The sequence below is a fragment of the Salmo salar genome, chromosome ssa06 (assembly GCF_905237065.1).
Source record: "Salmo salar chromosome ssa06, Ssal_v3.1, whole genome shotgun sequence".
NCBI lineage: Eukaryota > Metazoa > Chordata > Actinopteri > Salmoniformes > Salmonidae > Salmo > Salmo salar.
This window is the reverse complement of record NC_059447.1, coordinates 23,454,139-23,465,780: the sequence shown is the minus strand read 5'-3', so window position 1 is coordinate 23,465,780 and position 11,642 is coordinate 23,454,139.

Sequence of the window (11,642 nt, the reverse complement as noted above, 5' to 3'; positions counted from 1 at the left end):
GAGAGAAGTCTGTCATGTGTGTTCCTATTATCAGCTTTTAATATGCTCCCTGCTGGAAATGAATACACAGCTCTAATTTGACCACTAGAGCCCTTCTCTGTCTGTGTGTGTGTCTGTGTGTGTGTGTGTGTGTGTGTGTGTGTGTGCATTCCTGACATGAATACAATTTGTATTTTAATGAGTGGATTGTGGGGATATGATTTCTGACTGATTTATTTTCTCTAAACACTTTAGATTGGGCCATGATGATTGTCATCACATTGCACATCTGACATACCCATCAGCTAGGATGGTAGGCTTGTATTACTAGAGGCAGGCTTGTATTACTAGAGGATGATAACCACTTCCTCAACACATACTCCGTTCTCCTTCCTATGCATTCATTGGCTGAGAGCATTCCTTATACCGCCACCTTTCATATTGAAAGGGCATCACAATATTGTTAAAATACCATTTTCACTGCTTTCATCCGCAAAGGTTACTTAATACACTTGAAGGTCTTTTACCGTCTTCACAGGCAAGCTGCTGCATTCAGAGAGGCTCTGTGGAGTCAAGACTCAGTGAACTGCTCTTTGTATGAAAGGCTATTTTGGATAGGGTCAATCTTTAAAAAGCCTGGACTAAGCTAGGTAACCTCCAAATTGCTTTTCAAAACTGTGGCTACTTTGGAATACGGTAGCTATTCAATATGGAGGGCAGCTGGCATATTGAATCATTGAAACCTGCTGTGGGAAGTTTTATGGAGCACATTGGAGGATAGTTGCTGTGATGGTGTTTTTCTTTCAAACATAGGACATGCATGCTTCATTCCTTAACCCAACACCCAAATCTGTTCAATCAGAAGGTCATATAGCCATTTCATCTCCTCCTCCATCTCTTCCTCATCCTCCTCCTCCATCACTTCCTCCTCCTCCTCCATCTCTTCCTCCTCCTTCTCCATCTCCTCCTCTTCCTCCACCCATCTCTTCCTCATCCTCCTCCTCCATCACTTCCTCGTCCTTCTCCATCATCTCCTCCATCTCTTCCTCCTCCTTCTCCATCTCCTCCTCATCCTCCTCCATCTCTTCCTCATCCTCCTCCTCCATCACTTCCTCGTCCTTCTCCATCTCCTCCTCCTCTTCCTCCTCATCCTCCACTTCTCATCATCATCCATCTAATCAACACATTGGTTTGCATTTACATTCTTCCCTTACATTCTCCCATACTGTGCTTGATTCCCTGTCCATGGGAATGAATAGTGACAGTGATAATTATCACTGGAGCACTGAGTGTTTCTTACCAATACACATTCATAATGACTTGGCCAGCCTTTGTGCCTATCTGATATCTCTCTGTCTCCTGAGCCCGGACTGTCCACATCTCTCTCTCTCTCTGTTGTTATTCCTCCACAGGAGAGATCAAAGACTGTTGGCGCGACAACAGTACTAAACAGGAAGTGAGGCCTCGATAACAGAAATGGTATTGTCGTCATAGAGACAAACGGGGCTGCCTAAAAACACGCCACTTCAATACAGCTATGACCGGAAGTGACTTTTCCGTAGCAGGTTAGGAGAGCCTTTTTGCTAACCCTTTTCCTAACCTTAACCTAATTTTCCTAACCTGCTGCGTAAATTCTCATAATCTGCTACAAAAAAATACATTAGAGTCGTAGCTGTATCGAATTGGCGTGTTTATAGGGAATCTCAGACAAACATCATTTCAACAGTGAAGGTCTTCATCAGGTGGTCCATACAGGACAGTAGAGAACGCACATCGCAAAGTTCAACACAATATTAGAAAGCACAACAACATTACAAAGCACAACACAGTAGAACACAGCCCAGCCCAGTAGAACACAGCCCAGCCCAGTAAAACACAGCCCAGCCCAGTAGAACACAGCCCAGCCCAGTAGAACACAGCCCAGCCCAGTGGAACACAGCCCAGCCCAGTGGAACACAGCCCAGCCCAGTGGAACACAGCCCAGCCCAGTAAAACACAACCCAGCCCAGTAGAACACAGCCCAGCCCAGTGGAACACAGCCCAGCCCAGTGGAACACAGCCCAGCCCAATAGAAAACAGCCCAGCCCAGTAGAACACAGCCCAGCCCAGTAGAACACAGCCCAGCCCAGTGGAACACAGCCCAGCCCAATAGAAAACAGCCCAGCCCAGTAGAACACAGCCCAGCCCAGTAGAACACAGCCCAGCCCAGTAGTGAGATGAGAAACAGTTCTGCTCACTGTCTGTCATCACCATCCTCAACCCCCTTCTCTCCCCAATCAACCCTCTCCTCCCTCCACCATTCCCCACCGGGCCTCAGATGGATGTGAGGGAGCGAGACCCCCAATTTGGCTCCTGAACCCCGTCATTTTGTGTCTGCCTGAGTTGTGCTCTGAGTCTGCAGATCAGCGCTCCACTCAGGCATCTCCCTAGACGACCGTGGGACTGTGGTCAGGACCCCGGGCCTGGTCTGGACCCCTGCCAGGCGCCGCTGTGGTAACAGAACCCTGGCATGTGACCAATCACATGACTAGGTACTTACGCTCCGGTCTTCTGATGTAACACACTCACCACACACATACATAAATACACACACACACACACACACACACACACACACACACACACACACACACACACAGACACACTCATGAATGACGGCTGCTAGGGCCAGAGGAGCAGAAAGATATCAATCAAAAACAGTTTAGGGTTTAGGCTTATTATTTCAGACCAACATGCAGAGGACTCTTCAATTTTAGTCTTACTGTTCAACTGACTGAGTGGAACAAAAACGTCACATATATATCCAGATTAAAGTAGAATGACCTCAAGCAGAATCCCATTAGAAGCAGCTATCTATAGGCACACAGTGACTTCGGAAGGTATTCAGGCCCCTTGACTTATTCCACATTTTGTTATGTTACAGCCTTATTCTAAAATTGATTACATTGTTTTTTCCCGTCATCAATCTACACACAATACCCCATAATGACAAAGCAAAAATCGTTTTTTATTTTTATTTTTGCTAATTTATATTTTAAAAAAAAACTGAAATATCACATTTACATAAGTATTCAGACCCTTTACTCAATACTTTGTTGAAGCACCTTTGGCAGCGATTACAGCCTCGATTCTTATTGGGTATGACGCTACAAACTTTGCACACCTGTATTTAGGGAGTTTCTCAAATTCTTCTCAACAGATCCTCTCTAACTCTGTCAGGTTGGATGGGGAGAGTTGCTGCACAGCTATTTTCAGGTCTCTCCAGAGATGTTTGATCGGGTTCAAGTCCGGGGCTCTGGCTGGGCACTCAAGGACATTCAGAGACTTGTCCCGAAGCCACTCCTGCATTGTCTTGGCTGTGTGCTTATGGTCATTGTCCTGTTGAAATGTAAACCTTCTCCCCAGTCTGAGGTCTGGAGCGCTCTGGAGCAGGTTTTAATCATGGATTTCTCTGTACTGTGCTCTGTTCATCTTCCCCTCGATCCTGCCTAGTCTCACAGTCCCTGCCACTGAAAAACATCCCCACAGCCTGATGATGCCACCACCATGCTTCACTGTAGGGATGGTGCCAGGTTTCCTCCAGACGTGACGCTTGGCATTCAGGCCAAATAGTTCAATCTTGGTTTCATCAGACCAGAGAATCTTGTTTCTCATGGTCTGAGAGTCTTTAGGTGCCTTTTGGTAAACTCCAAGCGGGCTGTCATGTGCCTTTTACTGAGGAGTGGCTTCCGTCTGGCCACTCTACCATAAAGGCCTGATTGGTCAAGTGCTGCAGAGATGGTTGTCTTTCTGGAAGGTTCTCCCATCTCCACAGAGGAACTCTAGAGCTCTGTCAGAGTGACCATCAGGTTCTTGGTCACCTCCCTGACCAAGGCCCTTCTCCCCCGATTGCTCAGTTTGGCCGGGCGGCCAGCTCTAGGAATAGTCTTGGTGGTTCCAAACATCTTTCATTTAAGAATGATGGAGGCCAATGTGTTTTTGGGAACCTTCAATGCTGCAAAAATGTTTTTGTACCCTTCCCTGGATCTGTGCCTCAACACAATCCTGTCTCGGAGCTCTACGGACAATTCCTTCAACCTCATGGCTTGGTTTTTGCTCTGACAAGCACTGTCAACTGTGGGTCCTTATATAGGCAGGTGTGTGCCTTTCCAAATAATGTCCAATCAATTGACTTTACCACAGGTGGACTCCAATCAAGTTCTAGAAACATCTCAATGATGATAAATGGAAACAGGATGCACCTGAGCTCAATTTCGAGTATCATAGCAAAGGGTCTGAATACTTATGTAAATAAATTATTTCTGTTTTTTATATTTAATACATTTGAAAAAAACTGTTTTCGCTTCGTCATTATGGGGTATTGTGCGTAGATTGTTGAGGATTTTATTTTTTTAACCCATTTTAGAATGAGGCTGTAACAAAATAAAATGTGGAAAAAGTCAAGGGGTCTGAATGCTTCCGAAGGCACTGCGACTCAGGGAAGCAGACATCAGATAGCTATCTGTCTTGGTAACGTAATGGTATGTAACCAGAACACTAGAAGACGTGCATTGTTGTAGGCTCTGAAATGACACTGGAAAAAAGGGAATTCTATTTCTTGTTCCCCATCACACGTCACTGATCTGAGGAGATTCTCTATCTCATAAATGCTTTGGGTAGCAGAGAAGACAGGGTTTTGACGTTCAGTGCTTGGAACACGATACACAGAAACAGATAGGCTACATATGGAGTGGGTACTGAGGACACATGGCGAGGTGGGATAACTCCTCTACACCCAGCCAACGGCAGGAGCAAAAAGACACCTTTGAATGAGACAGTGGAGACCGGGGTCCATTGTCCTGGTATGTTTACGCTTGTGTAATGTTTCAGTGGGGTAAGCTAGTGATGCCCCGTAGAGCAACAGGATAGTCATTGTTCACTACCCCTGGTGGAATGGTAGCCTGCAGTCACTTCTCTCTCTCTCTCTTCCTTTCTCTATCATTGTCTCTATTGTCCCTCTGTTAGTTTCTCTCCACCACAGACAGCCTTGATTGTTGTCCCTCTGCCTCTTCCTCTCGTCTCATTGTCTTACTGTCTCACTGTCTCCTCTCATGCCTGCTCTTGTGGGGATATGTGTTGGGTGGTGGGCGGGGGGTTGATGGGAGAGGGTACAGAGAGTGCATGTGAAGTTTTATGGCTTACCACGTGTTTTTGGATCTCTGTGCTTCCATGTTTCCCAGGCAGAGGCAACAGGGGGATGGGGGGTTGGGGAGGGGTAGAGCGGGGTGGAGTGGGACTAGGTATGGGGAGGATAAGAGAGAGAGAGAGAGAGAGAGAGAGAGAGAGGGGATAGAGAGTGGTAGAGAACGAGACAAAGAGAGAGATGGAGACAGAGAGATACATGGGTCGCGTTTGGAGAGTTAAGACATGGATGCTAGGTTTGTTCGCTCCAATGTGCATCTGCAATCTAAACATCCTCCTGATTATTAAACAGTATGATGCTCTCTCCCACCCGCTCAACAACAGACAGAAACACAACACAACACACAATATAACAAATACATCAACCAACCCTCTCCAATCTCACATCACAAGAGCAAAGACTAGGACTGAAAACCTTTCTTTATCATGGTATAGTACTCACATTTGCAGTATACTGTATATACACTGTACAAAACATTAGGAAACCCTGCTCTTTCCATGGCACAGACTGATCAGGTGAATCCAGGTGAAACCTATGATCCCTTATTGATGTCACCTGTTAAATCCACTTCAATCAGTGTAGAAGAAGGGGAGGTTAAATAAGGATTTAAGCCTTGGGACAATTGAGACATGGATTGCGTATGTGTGTCATTCAGAGGGTGAATGGGCAAGACAAAAGATTTAAGAGCCTTTGAACAGGGTATGGTAGTAGGTGCCAGGTACACTGGTTTATGTCAAGAACTGCAACGCTGCTGGGTTTTTCACACTCAACAGTTTCCTGTGTGTATCAAGAATGGTCCACCACCCAAAGGACATCCAGCCAACTTGACACAACTGTGGGAAGCATTGGAGTCAACATGGACCAGCATCCCTGTGGAACACTTTCGACACCTGTTAGAGTCCATGCCCTGACCAATTGAGGCTATTCTGAGGGCAAAAGCGGATGCAACTCAATATTAGGAAGGTGTCCCAATTTTGTACACTCAGTGTATATTTCAATTCGGTATATTTGTAAGAAATGTCATATCTTGTGACTTCCCAGCCTCTCTCAGTGTGGCCAAGTCCCAATCTGTGGCCCAGGGCTGTGCATGATGTTGACGGACAGACAGTACTCCTGCTGTTACAGAGGCATATTTACAGTGGAGATGGTTGTGGAGTACTATGTGGTGCTGTAACACTGTATGTGCCTGCACTGCACACTGACACTGGTGCTGCAAATGATGTTGATGGAGACTTTTCTTCTGTCAAGTTAATGACTGCAGAATGTAGTATATTGATCTCCATAGCCCCATAGTACACTAACCTGAAGCTGAGGGAGAACAAATAGATACATATTCTACCCACAACATGGTTTCATCATTCTGTCCCCCTGGCTTGGTGTGTGAGGGAGAGGTCACCCTAGGAGTTATGGTGGAGGCTGTTTGGTATTGAGTGTTAATAAGCTGGGATACAGAGTTCTAACCGCTGGTCCGTCAGCATTCCCCTGGTGTTAAGTCATCCCTCCATCCTTCCATCCTCCTCCTCTGCCTCCTTTGAAGGAGAGGAAGAGAGAGAGAGGGGTGGGAGAGAGAGAGGGGGGAGAGAGAGGGGGGGGAGGGGAGAGAGCGAGGGGAGGGAGGGAGGATAGCAGGGCTCAGATCTAAGTCAGACGTGCCTGCCCAGCAACCCCCTGCCTGCCTGGCTGCCTGGCTGCCTGCCTGCCTGCCTGGCTGCCTGGGAAAGGAATAGTCCTGGCTAGAGATCACACACATCACCTCAACCTGCACCAGACCTTCTCACAGAGAGAGAGATGGGGTTTAAAGTAGTGTATACTGTGTTTACGGATAGAGGCAAGGGGAGGGGCAGGAAAAGGGTTGAGGGGTGACTGGGGAGGGGATACAGGTACACACTGAGAAAAGAGGGAGGGAGAAGGGGTTAGGGAAGGGTGGAGGGAGGGAGGGAGGGAGGGAGAAGGGGTTAGGAAAGGGTAGAGGAAGGGAGAAGTGGTTTGGGAAGGATAGAGGGAGGGAGAGGGATCGGGGAAAGTCCCAAAAGCAGGTACAAATATGTGAAGAAAAAAGGGAGAGGGAGTTCTTTAAAATGACAGGCTGTTCAGAGAGAGGAAAATGTTAGAGGGATTGGGGTGAAAGAGGAAGGGTTGAGGAAGGTTTGAGGCAAATGTGGAAAATTAGCAATGCTGCTTGCATACAGTGGGGCAAAAAAGTATTTAGTCAGCCACCAATTGTGCAAGTTCTCCCACTTAAAAAGATGAGAGAGGCCTGTAATTTTCATCATAGGTACACTTCAACTATGACAGACAAAATGAGAAAAACAATCCAGAAAATCACATTGTAGGATTTTTAATGAATGTATTTGCAAATTATGGTGGAAAATAAGTATTTGGTCAATAACAAAAGTTTATCTCAATACTTTGTTATATACCCTTTGTTGGCAATGACACAGGTCAAACGTTTTCTGTAAGTCTTCACAAGGTTTTCACACACTGTTGCTGGTATTTTGGCCCATTCCTCCATGCAGATCTCCTCTAGAGCAGTGATGTTTTGGGGCTGTCGCTGGGCAACATGGACTTTCAACTCCCTCCAAAGATTTTCTATGGGGTTGAGATCTGGAGACTGGCTAGGCCACTCCAGGACCTTGAAATGCTTCTTACGAAGCCACTCCTTCGTTGCCCGGGCGGTGTGTTTGGGATCATTGTCATGCTGAAAGACCCAGCCACGTTTCATCTTCAATGCCCTTGCTGATGGAAGGAGGTTTTCACTCAAAATCTCACGATACATGGCCCCATTCATTCTTTCCTTTACACGGATCAGTCGTCCTGGTCCCTTTGCAGAAAAACAGCTCCAAAGCATGATGTTTCCACCCCCATGCTTCACAGTAGGTATGGTGTTCTTTGGATGCAACTCAGCATTCTTTGTCCTCCAAACACGACGAGGTGAGTTTTTACCAAAAAGTTCTATTTTGGTTTCATCTGACCATATGACATTCTCCCAATCCTCTTCTGGATCATCCAAATGCTCTCTAGCAAACTTCAGACGGGCCTGGACATGTACTGGCTTAAGCAGGGGGACACGTCTGGCACTGCAGGATTTGAGTCCCTGGCGGCGTAGTGTGTTACTGATGGTAGGCTTTGTTACTTTGGTCCCAGCTCCCTGCAGGTCATTCACTAGGTCCCCCGTGTGCTTCTGGGATTTTTGCTCACCGTTCTTGTGATCATTTTGACCCCACGGGGTGAGATCTTGCGTGGAGCCCCAGATCGAGGGAGATTATCAGTGGTCTTGTATGTCTTCCATTTCCTAATAATTGCTCCCACAGTTGATTTCTTCAAACCAAGCTGGTTACCTATTGCAGATTCAGTCTTCCCAGCCCGGTGCAGGTCTACAATTTTGTTTCTGGTGTCCTTTGACAGCTCTTTGGTCTTGGCCATAGTGGAGTTTGGAGTGTGACTGTTTGAGGTTGTGACAGGTGTCTTTTATACTGATAACAAGTTCAAACAGGTGCCATTAATACAGGTAACGAGTGGAGGACAGAGGAGCCTCTTAAAGAAGAAGTTACAGGTCTGTGAGAGCCAGAAATCTTGCTTGTTTGAAGGTGACCAAATACTTATTTTCCACCATAATTTGCAAATAAATTCATAAAAAATCCTACAATGTGATTTTCGGGATTTTTTTCTTCTAATTTTGTCTGTCATAGTTGACGTGTACCTATGATGAAAATTACAGGCCTCTCTCATCTTTTTAATTGGGAGAACTTGCACAATTGGTGGCTGACTAAATACTTTTTTGCTCCACTGTATATCTCTCTCTGTCTCTCTCTCTTGCTCTCTCTCTCTCTCTCTCTCTCTCGGTGGTTGTGGGTTGGAATAAACAAACCCAAAGCTTATGAGAGTGTTTGATCTGCTGAACCGTGAAATGTTTCACCCAGAAAACAGGAAAATTAGTGTTGGTCGGGAAAGACAGAAACGGCAGGATCACAAAGACTAGCAAGAGATGTTTTCATCTGTTGATGTTTTCAACCTCAGGTTATCAACCAATAAAGGCATTATGAAGCCTTCATAAAGCCGTTATGTGCCCTCCATAGATGCTTCCTAAATCATTTATAAAGCCTGTGTAATTTCATATTTTGTTATAGTGTCCCCAAATAGAGATATTCTAGCAACCGGTTCCGAAGTCGTTTGATATCTTGGTTTATCCTAAGCAATGAACCAACACACCAATTGAGATGTTGTTATCTGCTAGATGAAAGCCAGAATGTGAAGCCTTCAAAGGGACAATACAGCGTTTAGCAGGACTCTGACACAGAAGATCAGAGCCCTGCGTGACTCTTACAGTTCTCAGAGTTCTCTGAACCTCGGCTACCTTTGAACGCTTGTTATTTGGCTGAAAAGGAATACGTCAAGCGGAAGAATCTTAACCACGATGCTTTGCTTTGCCTTGAAGAAGTTAAAATTAGTATTTAAAAGGGGATCAATTCAAAGGCAGCAGCATGAAAAGGGGCGAAGAAGGGCTGAAATGTCGGTGCTGCCGTGTTAAAAGGGAGATGGGAGATGAGAGATACTAGTATCTGACTTTGGTGTCACTTCAAAGGGCTTGGGCTTTAAAACAGCCAGCCAGGGTCCTAATGCTGAGCAGATAGGAAGACTGCTGCTGTGCCTGGGTGAGCCCAGACAGCTGGGGAGCTTGGGACAGAGGGCTCAAGGCCAGTTTCCCTGTCTGTGTGTGTGTGTGTGTGTGTGTGTGTGTGTGTGTGTGTGTGTGTGTGTGTGTGCGTGTGCGTGCGACGGTGCATGTGTCGGTGTGTGTGTGAGCGAAAGTGTCTAAGATGTATCGCTCTGCCATGCCCTCTCTTCCTCCACATCTGTCTCTTTCTCCTCTTGTTAAGATTTAAACCCTCATTTAAACCCAGCTGTATCCTCCGCTACCGTCTCACCACTTTAGCTGAACCCACTAAAGACTGTCTGCGCCACGACACTATAGCATCTACCATTAAAAACCATCATGCTAGCCACACAAACTGCATAGCAGTTGGCAAGGGTGTGTATCATGGTCTACGTCCAAAATGGCACCCTATTCCGTATGTAGGGCACTACTTTTGACCAGGGCCCATAGGGCTGTGGATGGGCCCTGGTCAAAAGGGCTGAGGATGGGCCCTGGTCAAAAGTAGTGCATTAAAGGGAATCGGGTGCTATTTGGAAGGCAGCCATGGGTTATAAAAGCAGGATATTCCTTTGATGCGGGTTGTAAGTAGCTGGTCTGAACATGACGTCTCTTTTTCAGCTCAACTTTTCCCCTCAGAGAAAGACGGAATCTTTCATTTATGATCTGGTAAACAACTTTTTTGTTAGAAACTTTAAAGGCATGGTCATGGAAAATCCATTCCAAATCCATTCCATTCAACTTATGAACTATTTAATTGTGTAAAATGCATTTAAGACATTAAGACTACATTGATACTCATGAATAGACGAAGTTCATGATGGTTTTGTCACTAAAAAAGAAAGTGATGTGGGAGAGGTCTCTCTCTCTCTCTCTCTCTCTCTCTCTCTCTCTCTCTCTCTCTCTCTCTCTCTCTGTCTGCAGTAACTCCATCACAGCTAGGCCCAATCTCTCTTTGATCCCTCTCTACTCCCAACCCTTCGCCTGTGTATTTCTGACATCAGAGGAAAAGTGGCTGCAAGCTCATTTCTTTATAACTCTGTTGAGATAAAGCTGTGAAAGTCAGGCACAAATTCCTCAGCCTCAGAGAGAGAGAGAGAGAGAGAGGGACATGTGCTTGTAGTTGTTTCTTTAACTTCACTCTTTGCTTATTGAGATGACCGTCACCTCGTTCCCCTCTATCCCCCCCCTCCCCCTCACACCCCTTGTCCAGCTGCCCTCTCCCTCTCTCTCTCGCTCTCTTTCTCTTTCTTTCGCTCCCCCTTCTCTCTGTCCCTCTCTCTCTCACTCTCTCTGTTCCTTTTGGTGTTTCTCTCCTTATCTCTGAGAGCTAGCAGGCCATAAAGAGAGAGCAGTCTCCTTCCTGTTCCTGCTCTTTAAAGTCAGACAGGCAGGATACTGCTGAGAGCTGCTGCCTCTCCTCTCCTCTCCACCGCACCCGTTTGTTCTCCCCTTCTCTCTCTCTCCCTCCCTCCCTCTCCCTCTCTCTCTCTCTCTATCCCTCTCTCATATATACTGCTAAAAAAAATAAAGGGAACACTTAAACAACATATCCTAGATCTGAATGAAAGAAATAATCTTATTAAATACTTTTTTCTTTACATAGTTGAATGTGCTGACAACAAAATCACACAAAAATAATCAATGGAAATCCAATTTATCAACCCATGGAGGTCTGGATTTGGAGTCACACTCAAAATTAAAGTGGAAAACCACACAACAGGCTGATCCAACTTTGATGTAATGTCCTTAAAACAAGTCAAAATGAGGCTCAGTAGTGTGTGTGGCCTCCGCGTGCCTGTATGACCTCCCTACAACGCCTGGGCATGC